Here is a 17420-nt window from a genome sequence, read left to right on the forward strand (position 1 = left end):
AAAAACGTTGAGACAAGGTTAGATATATGAGATCACCTTGCAACGATATTTTTATACAGTTATAAACTGGAACTCTGTGTATATTATACATGTCAGAGGATTTCAAAGATTGTGAAAAGTATATATGTATATATATACTGAATATTTTGCGACTTGGTCGCGTTAAGATATCAGCTCGGTTCATTTCTTCTTGACCAAGACTTTCATGAGTACTATGAGAATGCTCATATATTGTTAATTATTATACATATTATTTCGGTGGACTTGTTGCTCACCCTTGCTTTCTTCTTTCATCACACAACATCAGATAGACAAGATGAACATGACCAAGCTCCCAATTCGCGAGCGGATAGGAAACGTTCCGCAGTTTCCTATAGGCGTTGATGTCGCTGTAGCTGAGGTAGGAACTACCAATAGGCTAGGCTTTCAACTTTTGATGTATAGACTTATGTATCTCTATCAATTGTAATAATGGCAAAGAAATGTAAATTTATTCAGAAACCCTTTTAAGGTGTAATGGCATATAATTTTGGAATAAAATGACTCGTGTTATTTTTGGATATTCAACTCTGAGACTATAACTTGTGGTGTGTGTGTTTATTATGGGGTCACAGTACAGAGTAGTTGATTGTTTATTAAGATTGGGTGTTATTAAGGGAAATGGAACTCGTGACAACCCGGATCCCCGACCCCGGATTTGGGGTTGTTACAGAAATGGTATCAGAGCTAAGCGTTATAAACCTCAGAGATGATGTGACGTTAAGATAATAAGTTCATTAAGATAATAAGAACTCTTACCAAGTTCATAGTCGGGCTACCTAACGTAGTACTGACAGTTAAAACCCTTATGGGAACCCTTATAAATATCGTGATAGAAGCGTAGTTCGTTATCGTAGATGGTAGCGGGACTCCGAACCCTGAGGTTGAGGAGCAACAACGCGATAATGTTTTATTAGTTATTGGAGATTAGATTGTGGATCCAATAGAGCGTCCTAACACAGGATCGGATGATATTCATATTGAGGATGTAGCGGTTGAGGATGTTATCCTAGAAGGGATTATCGCTGAGAAGGATCCCGTGAAGGATCCTGACAAGAATGAATAAAGGACCACTGAGGAATTGATGACCATGGTTAGGGCGACTACCAGAGGTAGGATTGGCCGGTCACTACCAGAGGTTCGTTCAAGTTTGTAAAGATAGTAGCCCCTTTAACGCGGCTTACTCATAAGACTGAGAAGTTCGAATGGATAGAGAAATGCGAGAACAGCTTTTAAGAACTGAAGCAATGATTGGTGACGGCCCCTATGATGGCATTACCGGATGGAAAAAGGAGATTTTGTGATCTGTAGTGACGCTTCGCATAAGGAATTAAGGTGCTTCTTATACAGCACATCAAGGTAATCGTGTACGCGTCAAGACAATTAAGGGAATATAAAATTCGATATCCCCACCCATGAGCTTGGGCTCGTGGCAATAGTTTTGCCCTAAAGATTGGAGGCACTACTTGTATGGAGAGAAGTGCGAGATTTATCTAAGCCATAAGTGCTCTAGTACATTTTCACGCAGAAAGAGCTCAACATGCGCCAAATGAGGTGATTAGAGCTAATCAAGGATTACGATTATGAGATTCTTTATCATTCGGGGAAAGCCAATGTGGTGGCTGATGCCCTTAGTAAAAAGGAAAGACTCAAGATGATAATGTCTTTGAGAGATTTATAAGAGGTTTTGAGAAAATGGAAATAGAAGTGAAGGTAACCGGAGCCGGTACCGAAAAGCTATTTGAGATTGCAATACAACCCGAATTATTGGAAAAGAACAGATTGTGCCAAAAAAAGTGATGAATGAAGGCAGAGAGCCAACAAATAGATAAGAGATTAATACCAAGAAAGATGATAAGGGAATAATGAGGTATTCCTACAGAATTTGGGTTCCAAATGTTCAAGAGCTTAAAGATGAGATCTTAGATGAAAGCTAGTTTGAGGAATAAGATTTAGAGCAAACCCTGAACGTGATAGTCAGGGAGTCGCAATCAAGATAGAAGGAACCCATAACATGATGAAGTGGAAAATGAGGATTTAAAATATGTAGGATGACCCCGATTATGGGGAGGAGGAGGGAATGTTCAGACTAAGAAAACAGAAGTCGAGTAAGGAAAGGAGACCCGAGATGGTACTCCTATACGAAAATTTATGGACCTTTCTAGACAGAACTTAGACTATTATCCCCAACCACGACCCTGAGGAAACAATGCGGTGAGAAATTCTTTCAGGACCTTTAAGTCGCTAAGCTCTCAGAGTTCCAAGGAACAAGCTGACCCAGTCGAGGCAAGAGCCTGGCTAAAGGAAATATAGGAATCATTTGAGATTCTAAATGATTGACGAATCACAAAAGACTGTTTTTGTCACTTACCCTCCTAAGAGAGAGGCCACCCGCTGGTGAAAGTCCAAGGTAGGCACAGAGCCAGAGGTTACAATAAACTGATTAAAGTTCAGTCAATTGTTTTCAGGAAAGTACTTCCCAAGGTTATAGAGATAGTGTAAAAGCTTTAGAGCCAGAACAAAGGCGGACGAGTATGATGAATTATGAATCTAAGTTGTAAAAGTTGTCAAGATTCATTCTGAGGACACGAATCCAGAATGACGGGATGTTTAAAATCAATGCTTATGTTGTGTTGGTTCATGAAATAATGATAAGAGAAAGGAAAATAAAAAGAAACTGAAGTGGAAAGGAATATAAAGGCAATAGAGTTTGAGGAATGATAAGGAAGTTGGGTATGAGGAAACCCTAAAGACTCGTAGCAATAGAAATAGAAAAGTATGTAATCGTCAGGATGAGGGTGATTCACCATGAGTTAAATTGATGGTTGAAGGCATAAGAGTTTCATATATTTTATCCCCTGTAAGTTGGGAGGATTTGAGGAAACATTGAAATAGTTCGAAGGATAAATATTGAGACGCAGATAGACTGAGGAGACAAGGAAGTAAGAAATTAGGAAAATTGGATGAAGGAAGTGACCTTCAAGAATGTGAAGTGTAAGACCGGTGGCTTGATACCCAGGAAGGGAGACGCCAGGTATGAGAGATATCCCAACATTGAGATGACTGTTGAGATAAACAACAAAAGTAAATATGGAATTATTAAGAAAAAGTTCACGTTGAACACGACCAATATCTTCCAGAACATCCTTGTTATCGTTACCAAATCAAGCAAGAAAAGTAGATAACCGTAGTTATCTTTTGGAGGCCATATTGATTGACCTCATTTTGAATACAGATGTTATTGTGAAATTAGGCATATACTATCGAGGTGAGAATGATTGAATAAGACACCCTTATCAGGGATATATGACTTGATTTATCCATGGAAGGATGCATGTACCTTTTTAAAGGTGGCATTAAAGATAGAACATCGGGAACTTAAAATGAATCCTAGGGGAATGCATAAAGGTTGGCATTTCACCCTTAATAGGGATAGTATGAGTTTTGACAGTATGAATTGGAAAGGATTAAGGTAATAACAACCTTTAAGTATCAGTGGGGAAATTTTTCAGAAACATATAGACAATGGTTCTAGTATTAGTAAAGGGTATTTCGATATGCCCTGTATCTAGGGAATATAGGAGGAACGATTCAAGGATAACCTTAGAGGTTTTTCAAGGAGAAAGGTAATATTCAAAATTCTCAAGAGTAAAAATGTAGATAAAGGAAATATGACGTAATTATAATGATGCCAAGTGGGGCACGTGTTAAACCACGAGAAAGTATGGATCGAACCATTAAAGGTCGAAATTGTTCAGGGCCATTAAGGCCTAAGATAAAAGATGTTCTAAGTATGATTGAGAGTCAGTCGTGACAATGTTCACATCTAATGACGAAAAAAAATGATGATTTTTTTTCTTCTCACCAGGACTTAAGAAAAGCATTTTCATATAAGCAGTGATTGAAATGAGGTAGAAAATTTATTTGGAGGTGATTAAAAAAATGACATTGATTGTAAGGAAATTATACTATCAGGAAAGGTCAAAGAGGTGGCCGACACTTTAAGTGTAAGAGGACAATTATAAGCACACGTGCCAGAGGGATACAGTAATGATGGTTAAAGCTGTGAAGGTTGTATTATGGTTTGAAAGATTGACATTTCTTCTGATGATTATACGATACTCAACCGTAATAGTAGTTTGGTAAAGATTTAATTCATGTTAGCACTGTGAGCGGGCTATCTATTTTAGAAGGTCCTATCTTGAGAATAATCCAGGACCATGTTTCAAAAAGACTAAACGAACCTTTGAGTTAAGTCTTCTATTGAAGGCATATGATTAAGAATGGTATTAACCTGCTATCGTTGCTTTGATTGAAACTCTTCTGCAATTTTATCTGCTTCATATCATATGTACGCCAAGTTCAGGAGTGTTCTTCATGAATCATGGAATGGTGATTATGTTGCCTCCTTAGAAGAATTCGATACGACATGTATGGACTCCGTATGGTTAGCTATTAAGATTTCATAGAAAATGAATGACTACATTAGGTCAGTGGTGGACCATACTAATGCAGGAATGATTCCGCGAGTAATGAGCCGATTACAAGCGTGAGAGTTGTATTGGAATGGATGTTGAGATTGAGTAACACTAATCGGGTCGTGGTGATATATAAGTCATCATTGATAGACTAATTAAGTCGATTGTCTATCTATTGAATATTTATTCCTTCTTATCAATAGAGAGTCGTATTACTATACGAGGAAGGTTGCGATGCAAGCATAGAATTCTAGTAACGATGATGTCTAGAATGAGATCCCAGATTCGATTTTCGATGTCGAGGGAGTTTCAAAGGTGATTGTGTATAAGCTCAAGGAAGAGCATGGGTCCATAGAATGATGGACGAAATAGCAAAAATATTTAGGCATGTGAAATACGATGCTATAATACTTGATGTTGAGATATATACGTATATGTTTTGTTCTCCTATGACAAACCTCTATAGTTCAGAGGTAGATTCCAAGCCAGATATTTTGTGGCAGTATATTTTTTACATATATATAATTCTCTTCAATTCGTTCTTTTCTCTTCTTTTTATTGCATATAATCTGAGAAGAACAACCCTTCCAGAAGGGGAGGTATTGCCGAATGACTATCTATCTGTGTGATAGAAGCCTAGTAGGATACCACATGTTGTTTAATTGCTTGTCAAGTACTAAAGGCTGGCCACCTTCTATACTAACTATGCAATAGAACAGGTGTTCATGATCATAGTGATCTCTCAATAAATTCTTTTACTTCTATATGAAGGACCAAGCTTTCGAAGATGGAGGCAGCTAGAGAGGAAGTGGTACCAAGTATGGTGGTATTCCGATTCTAACGCATTCGTGATACTAAGGTTGACGTGGTTATTAAGAGGTTATAAAACTCTAGCGAGTAAAGGTATATCTAGAATAGTGTTCTATACAGAAGATAGTAACGCTTACGAACCAGAAAAGAAGGAGTATTGAGAAGCAAAAGCTATAATGCTAGAAGCTATGATGAGAGTCTGTGCAATAGACTTGAAAGAATTTAGAATGATCACTTAACGCGGATTGAGATTTCTTACGACAATAGATCATATGTCATTATCGAGATGTCGCCTTATGAGATCCTTGAGGGAAGACGATGTCGATCTCCCTTATGTTAGGATGAAGTTGCAGAGCGCAAGATGCTCAGACCAGCAGTGGTCCAAAGGACCAAGGATATAATAGATCTAATCACAGGACGGATGGTAGTAGCCCAAGATGGACATAAAAAGTATGTTGATTTGACACGAAAGGACAAAGAATAGGAAATAGGGGACCTAGTAATGTTAAAGGTATCCCTTGGAATGGATTGATGAGGTTCAAAAAGAAAGGAAAGCTAAGCCTACGAATTGTTGGACCCTTTGAGGTATTAAGACGTATTGGGAAGTTAGCATATGAGCTAGCCCTACCCCCGAGCATGTAGCAGGTCATAACGTGTTTCACGTATCAATGTTAAGGAAGTGTAATTCGGATGCCAAATAAATAGGAGCGTATGAGCGCATAGACATGCAACCAGATGTAACCTATATGGAGCAACCAGGAAGGGTTATAGATCGAAAAGGAACAAGTGCTTTGGAGAAGGGTTATCAAACTAGTTAGAGTTTGATGGTAGAACCATAATCTGGGAAAATTTACTTGAGAGTTAGAAAGTGTATCCTTTTAAGGAGGGGAGACTGTAATAACCCCAATTTTTGGAATTTTTGAAACCCTTATGAATAGTGATTTTGCTGATTATGCTTAATAAGAAAAATTTTCATGCCACACTTTGTAAGGGTTCTTTTATTGTTATTCTGAGATCTTATTAGTACTCTATATGGTATATAAGTGTCTGTAAAGATCGTCAGAATCCAAATTCGAACACTTTGATTTTTCCCGAAAATCCACCAGATACCGAAAAAATTGAGTATAAGGTAACATGATTAAAAGGATTTAAATTCAAGAATTATAAGAGAGGAACATAAAAGGAATATAAAATATTGAGAAAGGTTTAAGGGAACCCAAGTAATAAGATCTCGGATATGATCCCTCAAACGACGAACGAAAACAAAAGATAAGCGAACCGTATAACAGATCAGCGGTCATTAGCCAAGTAATTAAGGGATTAATAAAAAAGGTAGTGGATGATGATGTCATTACATGACACAAGCTTGCTTGCATAAGCATGACAAAGGAGTTTTATTTGTTGGGTGATTTTGGGCCATCCAAAATTAACCATTGTAAAAAGGTTAAAACAAATTTCAAGACAAAAAGAAGAATCAACCAAGCAAATAACATAAATCAAAAAGAGAAGAGTTGACTTTGCAAGAAGAAGCTCTCGGCCAAAATAAACACAGCAACTTCAAACTGCCATATCTCCTTCAATACTCACTCCAATGTTGTGTTCTATAGCTCGTTGGAAAGGTATTGAGATGGCCTACAACTGTTGTTCACAAGTCTCGTCCAAATAATCATGGTAAGACCCTCATTTTTACAGTTCTTTCAATCGGACTTTTAGAAACTTGAAAGCCTAACTTTGTGTTCTTGATTTCTTTGGAAAGATCAAGCTTGTAGGAGGCTCCATAAGGCTTCCTAGAAACTTAACACCTTCCAAGAAAGGTATAAATCTTCACACCCTTTAGTAATAAGTTTGAATTTTGAAGTTTGGAGATGGTTTGGATGGATGAGTAGTAATTTGAATGATAAGCATGATTCGAGCTTTAATTGTTAAGCAGTTTAGTTGAATTTGGAGGTGTTATAATATATGATTGGATTGAGATCCTTGAGCTTATTATGACTGAAATCAGTAGAATTGATGTGTATCTTGAGTTGTTATTGATTGGTAGTTGGATTGATATGATTTAGAATGGTAAAAATTTGGGAAATCGCGTAAACATAGCCGTCGTAATGTCCGATTTACTTTAGACTGTTTTTGCTCTTAACATCAGGACCTGAGAACTCACTGTTAGGTTTTGACCATTGCCATGATTAGATATTTCATGTTATGAGCTTCGTTTTGATATGTGGTACGTTTGAATCCGATGTACGGTTTAGGAGAAACGACCGTTTTAAGTAACGACCTTTCGCGACCAAACCTTTACCCCTCGCCTTACTTTGAAACCTTGATTAAGGCCCTTAAATGACTAATTGGGGTATGAAACATTTATGTAAAGTGGATTAGGCAGTTGGTAAGGTACTCGCGAAAGAATCGCCTTAAAACCCTTAATGGCTAATTTATTAAAAATGGTGGAGCCGAGGGTACTCGAGCGACTTAAGTGAATCGTTAAGCGCGAAAGCGAACGTTAGGACTCTAAATGGTTAAAGTCTAGTTTCTTAAGCGACCGGGGTTTAATTCCGACTTATGTTGTTGTTCATAGGTTATCGGACCCACTCTAAGCTTAAGTCTATCCGGGAGCACTCAGGCAAGTTTTCTACCCGTTATACTGTTGTGGTGATGTATACTTTTGTATATGCATTATCTTTTGATAGATGCATGATTGTTATTAGCAAATTTTTGCGATATATTGTAGCATGTGATATGGTATATATGCATGCATGTTTCGTATTCTTGATACATATATCTGTTGATTCAGTTGATAATACCTATGCTAGAGATAAGCGGCAATTTGCATATACCCTTAGTATAGGGGACCCAAAGGTAAACATTTTTCTAAAACCGGGAGTCGATGCTCCCGAGTATAATATATATATATATATATATATATATATATATGAATAGTTTTTAAAACTATGAATCAAATAAGGTTTATTCGATAACTTTATTTTATTAATGAATATTATTTTGAATATTCATTTGAGGGCTTATGACCCCATTTATTTTATTATTGAATATTATTTTGAATATTCATTCGAGGGCTTATGACCCCGTTTATTTTATTATTGAATATTATTTTGAATATTCATTCGAGGGCTTATGACCCCGTTTATTTTATTAATGAATATTATTATTTGAATTTTCATTCGAGGACTTATGACTCCGATTATTTAGTAATTATTATTCTTAATTTTATTAAAGAATAATGTGTCGATAATCAAACTCACTTTTGATTATTCAAATAAAGATAGTACTTTCGTATAAGTATATCTTTGGTTATTTAATATACATTGCAAGTATAAGTTTTAAAACTTCTACTTCAATTATTTTTATAAAGATTATTCTTTATGAGAATATTATTTAAATAATAATATTCGGATATTTTCTAATAAATTGGGACTGATTTATTTCATTAAATCAGCTTTACTCCAAATATTTTTAAAAATGTTTGCGAGTCTTCAAAATGATTTTAAAAGTTAGAGCGGATCCCAAAACTAATTTTTTTATATATTTAAGATCTTCCTTTCAAAGGGGATTTAAATATTCGCTCAAAACCTGAGGGATCCGTCTCTGTGGTGTGTTTTATATTCGCAACACGGTTGCTATTTTGATAAAAGAGTTTTTGATTACTTACCCAATACCCGGGAAGTAAAATTCTTGGAACAAGTTAATCCATTAACAGGCATCGCCTGGGAAATATCGGTGAGTTTTCCTTTCCAACTAGATACGACTTCTTGGTGGAGCCGTATCAACAAGTTTCTACTTGGGGAAAGTGGGGATGAGCTTTACGTTTCAGAGTCATGGATTTCATCTGAACTAGGAGTGGCGTAAGTGGTCGAGTGGCGCCGGCCCAGCCTAATTATATTGGCCCAAATGGCCTGGAAGTTCCGCTAAGACGGTCCATTCCTTAGGAGTCCAGTGTTCGGTTGACAAGTAAATCCGACAGGTTCTCCTCTACATGTAGAAAATGGTGGGGTTGTACTACTACGACTGATCATCGTAAGTGGTCTTCCTGGCGCGGCAAACTCCCGTAATGAGTTCATCATCCAATAGGATATTTCTGCAACACTAACCAGAGCACTTCGATAGAAAGGCTACGGTTGGGCGATTGTTGAGTGTTGGCAGGGTCGAGTTTTCAAAATGATGTTTGCATCAAATGAAGTATCTCGTAACTTTATTTTATTTTGATGATATTTTAAAGATTGATTCTATACAAGTTTTGTCTTGTAGCTTAATCTATGGGATGAACTATTTATACATTGAACGGTGGTAGTTCAAGTAGTATTCGGAAAAGATATAAGTATATTGGAGTATCTTGTAACTTCATCTTTTAAACTTATATCTAGTAAATGATTATCTTGTGCATGTCAAAGATTTTCAGAAAAACGTTGAGACAAGGTTAGATATATGAGATCACCTTGCAACGATATTTTTATACAGTTATAAACTGGAACTCTGTGTATATTATACATGTCAGAGGATTTCAAAGATTGTGAAAAGTATATATGAATATATATACTGAATATTTTGCGACTTGGTCACGTTAAGATATCAGCTTGGTTCATTTCTTCTTGACCAAGACTTTCATGAGTACTATGAGAATGCTCATATATCGTTAATTATTATACATATTATTTCGGTGGGCTTGTTACTCACCCTTGCTTTCTTCTTTCATCACACAACATCAGATAGACAAGATGAACAGGACCAAGCTCCCAATTCGTGAGCGGATAGGAAACGTTCCGCAGTTTCCTATAGGCGTTGATGTCGCTGTAGCTGAGGTAGGAACTACCAATAGGCTAGGCTTTCAACTTTTGATGTACCAGACTTATGTATCTCTATCAATTGTAATAATGGAAAAGAAATGTAAATTTATTCAAAAACCCTTTTAAGGTGTAATGGCATATAATTTTGGAATAAAATGACTCATGTTATTTTTGGATATTCATCTCTGAGACTATAACTTGTGGTGTGTGTGTTTATTATGGGGTCACAGTACAGAGTAGTTGATTGTTTATTAAGATTGGGTGTTATTAAGGGAAATGGAACTCGTGACAACCCGAATCCCCGACCCCGGATTTGGGGGTGTTACAGAGATCCAGAGATGGAGATGCTGATTAGAGTTGTTATGGTTGTGTAGTATGTACAGTAGTGTGTAGTGTGTATCAGTAGACTTTTGTGTTGTATTTATAGACTAGCTATGCTAACTAGTGAGTAGGTTGTTGTACCCTTTTGCTTTTACTTCCGAAGCGTCTTTACGCTTGTACTACCCAAAACTTTTGATCTATATATATATCAGTACCTTTTCCTTTTCAGCATTGTCATTTACTTTACTGCACCTATTTTACTTTACCTTATTTATTGCACCAGTTATACCCCTGTGATATCATGTACCCTATTTCCTTAACTGTTTATATTCTGTAAAGAAGCGTGCAATTTACTTAGTTCAACTGTTACAACTGTTTTCAAAAAGAGATATTTCTGTTTTACAAAACTTTTCTTTTATGCAAAGGATTTGATTTAAAAGCTAAATAAGTTGTTTGATTCTTTACAGAAAAATGTCTCCCAGAAGAAATACCTGCACCAACACCCAGAATGAAGAAACCAATAACAACAACAACAACAATAACAACCAAGATGATACAAACCAGAATGCAAACCCAGGACCCATAGACCCAACAATAGCCCGAATTCTCCAAATCTTGGCCCAACAAACAATTCACCTGGCACAACAACAACAAAGACATACCAATCCCCAGGTAACTTTCAAAACTTTTCAGGCAGTAAACCCACCAGAATTTAAGGGTTCCTTAGAACCGATTGCAGCAAATGTTTGGTTAAAGGAAATAGAGAAGGCATTTACCTTAGTGAAGGTAAAGGAAGAACAAAAAGTTGAGTTTGTGAGCTATTATTTGAAGAATGAGGCTACCTATTGGTGGGAGATGGTGAAGATATTGGAAGGTACAGATGTTATTACTTGGGAAAGGTTTAAGCAATTGTTTTTAGAAGAGTATTTTCCCCATTTTATCCAGGATCAGATGGAGTTGAAGTTTTTAGAGTAAAAGCAAGGAAATATATCGGTGGCAGATTATGAAAGCAAGTTTGAAGAATTGTCAAGGTATGTGATGTCATATGTGGATACTTACAGGAAGAAGGCTAAAAGATTCCAGCAAGGTCTAAAGCCATGGATTAGAGGGAAGGTAGCCATTTTTGAGTTGAATACCTATGCAGGAGTTGTACAGAAGGCCATGATCGCAAAGACAGAGAGCGAGATGTTACAGAAGGAGAAAGAAAGCAAGAAAAGGAAATTTGAGAGAAATGAAGGTCAGTCACAACCAGGGAAGTTTCCAAATTTTAAGAAGGGCAAGTTCCAGCCAGGGAGAAATTCTAATTTCAGGAGACAAAATGCAGGCGACGGAGGCCAGGGCAACCGTCCAGTTAATAGGAATCAGCCAAATCAGTTAAGGTTAACTTTTCCAGATTGTCAGGTATGTGGGAAGAAACATGAAGGAGTTTGTAATAAGTTGAATGTGGTTTATTTCAAGTGCAATCAGAAAGTGCACTATTCAAGGGAGTGCCGAAATCATCCAGCAAAAGACCAGCAAATAAGGATCAGCCTATCCGAAATCCAGCAGTGAAGGTTCCAACCATTGGATTTACGTGCTTTAAATGTGGAAAGCCAGGACACTTAGCCAAGGATTGTAAGACACCAGCCCCAGTCAGTAATACATTGAGGATTATGGGCCCAGCAGTGAATGAGACTCCAAGGGCTAGAGTTTTTGATATGTCTGTGAAGGACGCTATCCAGGATAATGATGTCGTGGCAGGTATGCTTAATGTGAATTCTTTATGTTCCAAAGTGTTAATAGATTCGGGAGCAACTCGATCATTTGTTTCACAAGATTTTGTTAGTAAGTTAAATTGTCCAGTTGAGTATTTAAATGAAATAATGACTGTGGAATTAGCAAATCAAGAACGAGTATCTGTTAATCAAGTTTTCGGAAATTGTGAGATTGAGATTTCTGGTAGTAAGTTTTTTGTAGATTTAATATCATTTAAGCTAGGAGAATTTGACATTATCTTAGGAATGGACTGGTTATCTAAGCACGATGCCCAGATAGATTGTCAAAATAAAAAGGTAATGGTGAAGACGCCAGACAAAAGGATAGTAACATTCAAGGGCCAGAAGCAAGTAAAGAAGTTCTTAACGATGATTCAAGCCAAGAAGTTACTATGACAAGGATGCGAGCATTTTGTGGCATATGTGATTGACAGAAGTCAGGGGCCAGCAAAACTTGAAGATATTCCAGTAGTGAATGAATTTCCAGACGTGTTTCCCCGTGAGTTACCAGGACTTCCTCCAGACAGAGAAATTGAGTTTGCAATTGACTTAGCACCTGGAACAGAACCAGTATCCAAGGCCCCGTACAGAATGGCGCCCGTTGAAATGAAGGAGCTAGCTAAACAATTACAAGAGTTGTTAGAGAAAGGAGTAATCAGACCCAGTGTATCCTCGTGGGGTGCACCGGTACTATTTGTCAAAAAGAAGGATGGAAGCATGAGACTGTGCATCGACTATAGGGAGCTCAACAAGCTTACTATCAAGAACAAGTATCCGTTACCCAGAGTTGACGATCGGTTTGACCAATTGAAGGGAGTTAAGTACTTCTCCAAGATTGACTTAAGATCGAGATATCATCAACTAAAGATTAAGCCAGAGGATATACCGAAGACAGCTTTCAGAACAAGGTATGGACATTATGAATTTTTAGTGATGTCTTTTGGATTAACAAATGCCCCGGCAGCGTTTATGGACCTGATGAATAGAATTTTCAAGGAATATTTGGATAAGTTCGTTATTGTGTTTATAGACGATATATTGATTTATTCAAAGACGGAAGAGGATCATGCGGAACATTTGAGAACAACTTTGGAGATTTGAAGGAAAAAGAAGTTATATGCTAAATTCTCGAAGTTTAAGTTTTGGCTACAGGAACTTCACACATAGTCAGTAATGAAGGGATCAAAGTGGACCCAGCAAAGATTGAGGCAATTACAAATTGGGAAAGACCGAGAACACCAACAGAGGTAAGAAGTTTCTTGGGATTAGCGGGATATTATCGTTGATTCGTTCAAAATTTCTCAAGGATTGCAACACCATTGATGGAAGAATGAAAAGTTTATATGGAACGATAAAGGCGAAGAAAGTTTTCAGGAATTGAAGCGAAGATTAATCACAACACCTATTTTGTCACTTCCAGACGATCAAGGGAATTTCGTAAATTATAGTGATGCTTCTCATAAAGGACTCGGATGTGTTCTGATGCAGCACGATAATGTGATTGCGTATGCGTCAAGGCAATTGAAACCACACGAACAGAAATATCCTACTCATGATATGGAGCTAGCAACCATAATTTTCTCTTTGAAAATTTGGAGACATTATCTATATGGAAAAAAATGCGAGATTTACACGGATCACAAATGCTTGAAGTACATATTCACATAGAAGGAGCTTAATATGAGGCAAAGGAGATGGTTAGAATTGATCAAGGATTACGATTGCACGATTAATTATCATCCCGGTAAAGCGAATGTTATAGTAGAGGCATTGAGTCGGAAAAAAAGTTAAATGTGTTATCAGTACCCGAAGAAATATATAAAAATTTCAGAAACTGGAATTAGAGATTAGAGTTTGCAAGCCTGATGAAGCAAAAGTGTGTAGTATGACTTTCCAGCCAGAGTTGTTAGAGAATATAAAGAAATGTCAAGAAGAAGTAATGGATCAGGACATAAATCGTTTGGTAGGTGAAGAATTGTGCACGCAAAAGGACGATCAAGGTATTCTAAGGTTTTCTTCTAGAATTTAGATTCCACCGGTGATGGAACTGAAGAATAATATTTTACAGGAAGCTCATAATTCAAGGTATTCAATCCATCCAGGGAATACCAAGATGTACAAAGATTTAAAGGAAAATTATTGGTGGCCAAACATGAAGACGAAAATTGCGGAATGGGTTAGCAGATGTTATACATGTCAAAGAGTTCAAGCAGAGCATCAGAGACCAAGTGGATTGCTACAGCCATTGGAAATTCCAGAGTGGAAGTGGAAACATATTGCCATGGATTTCATAGTCGGATTACCAAGGACAAGGGCTAATCATGATGCCATTTGGGTTGTAGTGGATAGACTTACCAATTCAACTCATTTTCTGCCTATAAATGAAAGATTTTCGCTCGATAAGTTAGTCCATATGTACTTGAAGGAAATTGTAGTTCGTCATAGAGATCATGTGTCTATTGTATCTGATCGAGATCCAAGATTTAATTCAAGATTTTGGAAAAGTTTTCAAGAATGTTTGGGAACAAGACTAAATATGAGTACGGCTTACCACCCACAGACGGACCGCCAGAGTGAAAGAACGATCCAGACGATTGAAGATATGTTACTTGTTTGTGCTATTGATTTCAAAGGGAGTTGGGACGAGCATTTACCTCTGGTAGAATTTGCTTACAACAACAGTTATCACGCTAGTATTGGGATGCCACCCTATGAAGCCCTTTATGGACGCAAATGCAGATCTCCAGTGTATTGGGACGAAGTAGGAGAACACAAAATACTTGGACCTGAATTAGTGCAGCAGACAAAGGAAGTTGTTGAAGTTATCCAGAAGAGATTGATAGCCGCACATGACCGTCAAAGGAAATATGTAGATCAGTCAAGGAAAGACATGGAATTCGAAGAAGGGAATTTGGTATTACTAAAAGTATCACCGTGGAAGGGACTAACGAGGTTTGGAAAGAAAGGAAAGTTGAGCCCAAGATATGTCGGACCTTTTGAGATTTTAAAATGCGTTGGAAAAGTAGCTTACGAGTTGGCATTACCTCCGCACATGGAGCACATTCACAATGTTTTTCACGTATCGATGCTTAAGAAATATAATCCAGACTCCAGGCATGTAATAGAATATGAGCCAATAGAGCTTCAGGCAGATTTGTCTTATGTAGAGAGTCTGATATAAATTCTTGAGAAAAGAGAGAAAGTATTAAGAAATAAAGTGGTAAAGTTAGTAAGAGTATTGTGGAGAAACCCAAAGGTTGAAGAGTCAACTTGGGAGTTAGAAAGTGATATGAAAGAAAAGTACCCTCATTTATTTTCTTAGGAGATTCTAAGGACATGATCCTTGTAAGGGGGGAAGGATGTAATATCCGGGATATATCGTGTAATTATTTTTGCTAATAAATAATTATTATATGTGTTTAGTATCTATTCTGTGAATAATTTGTTAAGTGTTAAATGTGTTTGAATGTTTAAAAATAATATTAATTGAGTATTTTAATTTTTATATGTCCAAAATAAAATATAGATAATTGTCATATCTTCCTTATTATTTTTATGTTGATTTATGATTTTATAGGAAATATATGGATTTTATAAAATCTTTTTCCGAGTATTCAAAAAACTATTTTATACAAACGGGAACCAACCGACGTCATCCGTTGTTACGTTTTATAACCTAAAACTCTTCCGAGAACTCCTTCCTAACTTAATTGAAATATTCCGAGCATTTTCCATGTTTTGACTTTTTTGATCCGGCGTACGGTTTGTCCTGCGCGGGTCCCGGTGCAACATTTTCGATACGTTATTTATTTCGGTAAATCAATAAAACTCGTATTTTCGATAAACGAGATGTTTTTATTAAACTATAACAATTATCACCTCGTAATTCGTGTAATCAGGCGCTGAGACCAAGACCGCAGTACAAATTGTACTGATTTGGATAATTATCCCGAAAGCCGGTACCGTTTGGATCAGTTTTTATAAATAAACGTACCATTTTATATCCGGAATGATCCAACGGGATACTAATTTTCCGTAATTATAAATAGCCTTTACCGTATTTTATTCCGTATCAAAAATCATTTGCATTCAGTAATTATATAAATTTCCAGAGAAAATTCATATATTCATAAACCTTTTCTGAAAATCAAACCAACAATCGGAGGTGTTACCGGAGTCCGTTTGGAAAGCTCGAGTACTCAAAACGAAGGTCTTGAGGTTTACTATCAGATTCTGTGAACCATATACCTACAGAAATCAAGGTTTATTTTCTGGAAATTTGTCTATTTTCGAATTATTTTTATTAAAAATATGCATTTTTGTTCGGATGATTGTTTGATTGATTTGATGATTGCATGTTATAGAGCTTGTTTTCCTGATGATTTTCATATGTCATATGTCTGATTTGGAGTTCAATAACATGTTCAAAATTGAGTTTAATCTTCGAATTTTAAAATTAAGGTTTATAACCCGTATGAATGTTTTCAATTGAAATTTGGGGCTTTTTTGATTTAGGGGTTATTAGCTGTTGATTTATAGTGGGTTGTGTTCCTTATGAAATTTGCAATCAATTGGTATATAGCTCGTTAACAGAGGATGTCTGAATCGAAGGGAGTTGTGTTTTGAAGTTTTCGATGGTTCGCCGGAAACCGGCGATGTTCTTGGCCATTTTCCGGCCAGGACATGGATGATTGATGTATTTTGATTGCATGTACAAGTTGCTGGTAGCCCGTAGTTTAATTCTGGATAGTTTGGTGGCCTGAGGTGGCCGGAATCGTGTTCTTCGGCCACACTCCGGCGAGTCGACGGCGGGGGTTTGCAAAATTGCAAATAGGCCCCTGGACTTTTGGGGAAGAAACAGTTTAGTCCCCCAGGTTTCCAGAGTTTGCATATTTTGGATTCCTGTTTATAAATTATTTAAAAATTATATTTCCTATTTATTTTAATTATAAAAATTCGTTTTTAATTCTGAAAATTCCAAAAATTATTATTTTAATTCCAAAAATTATTTTTAAATCAAAAATAAATCTGAATTAATTAGTTAATTAATTTCAATTAATATTTAATTGATTAATTGGTCAATTTATTCGAAAATTAATTGATTAATTGATTTAATTAATTATTAGTTGATTTCAATTAATTATTTAATTAGATTAAATTTTTTAAAAATGATTTAAAAATTCCGAAAAATAGTTTCGAGCTTTAAAATATTATTTTAAATT

Source organism: Apium graveolens, chromosome 5 (genome assembly GCF_009905375.1).
Source record: "Apium graveolens cultivar Ventura chromosome 5, ASM990537v1, whole genome shotgun sequence".
Taxonomy (NCBI): Eukaryota; Viridiplantae; Streptophyta; class Magnoliopsida; order Apiales; family Apiaceae; genus Apium; species Apium graveolens.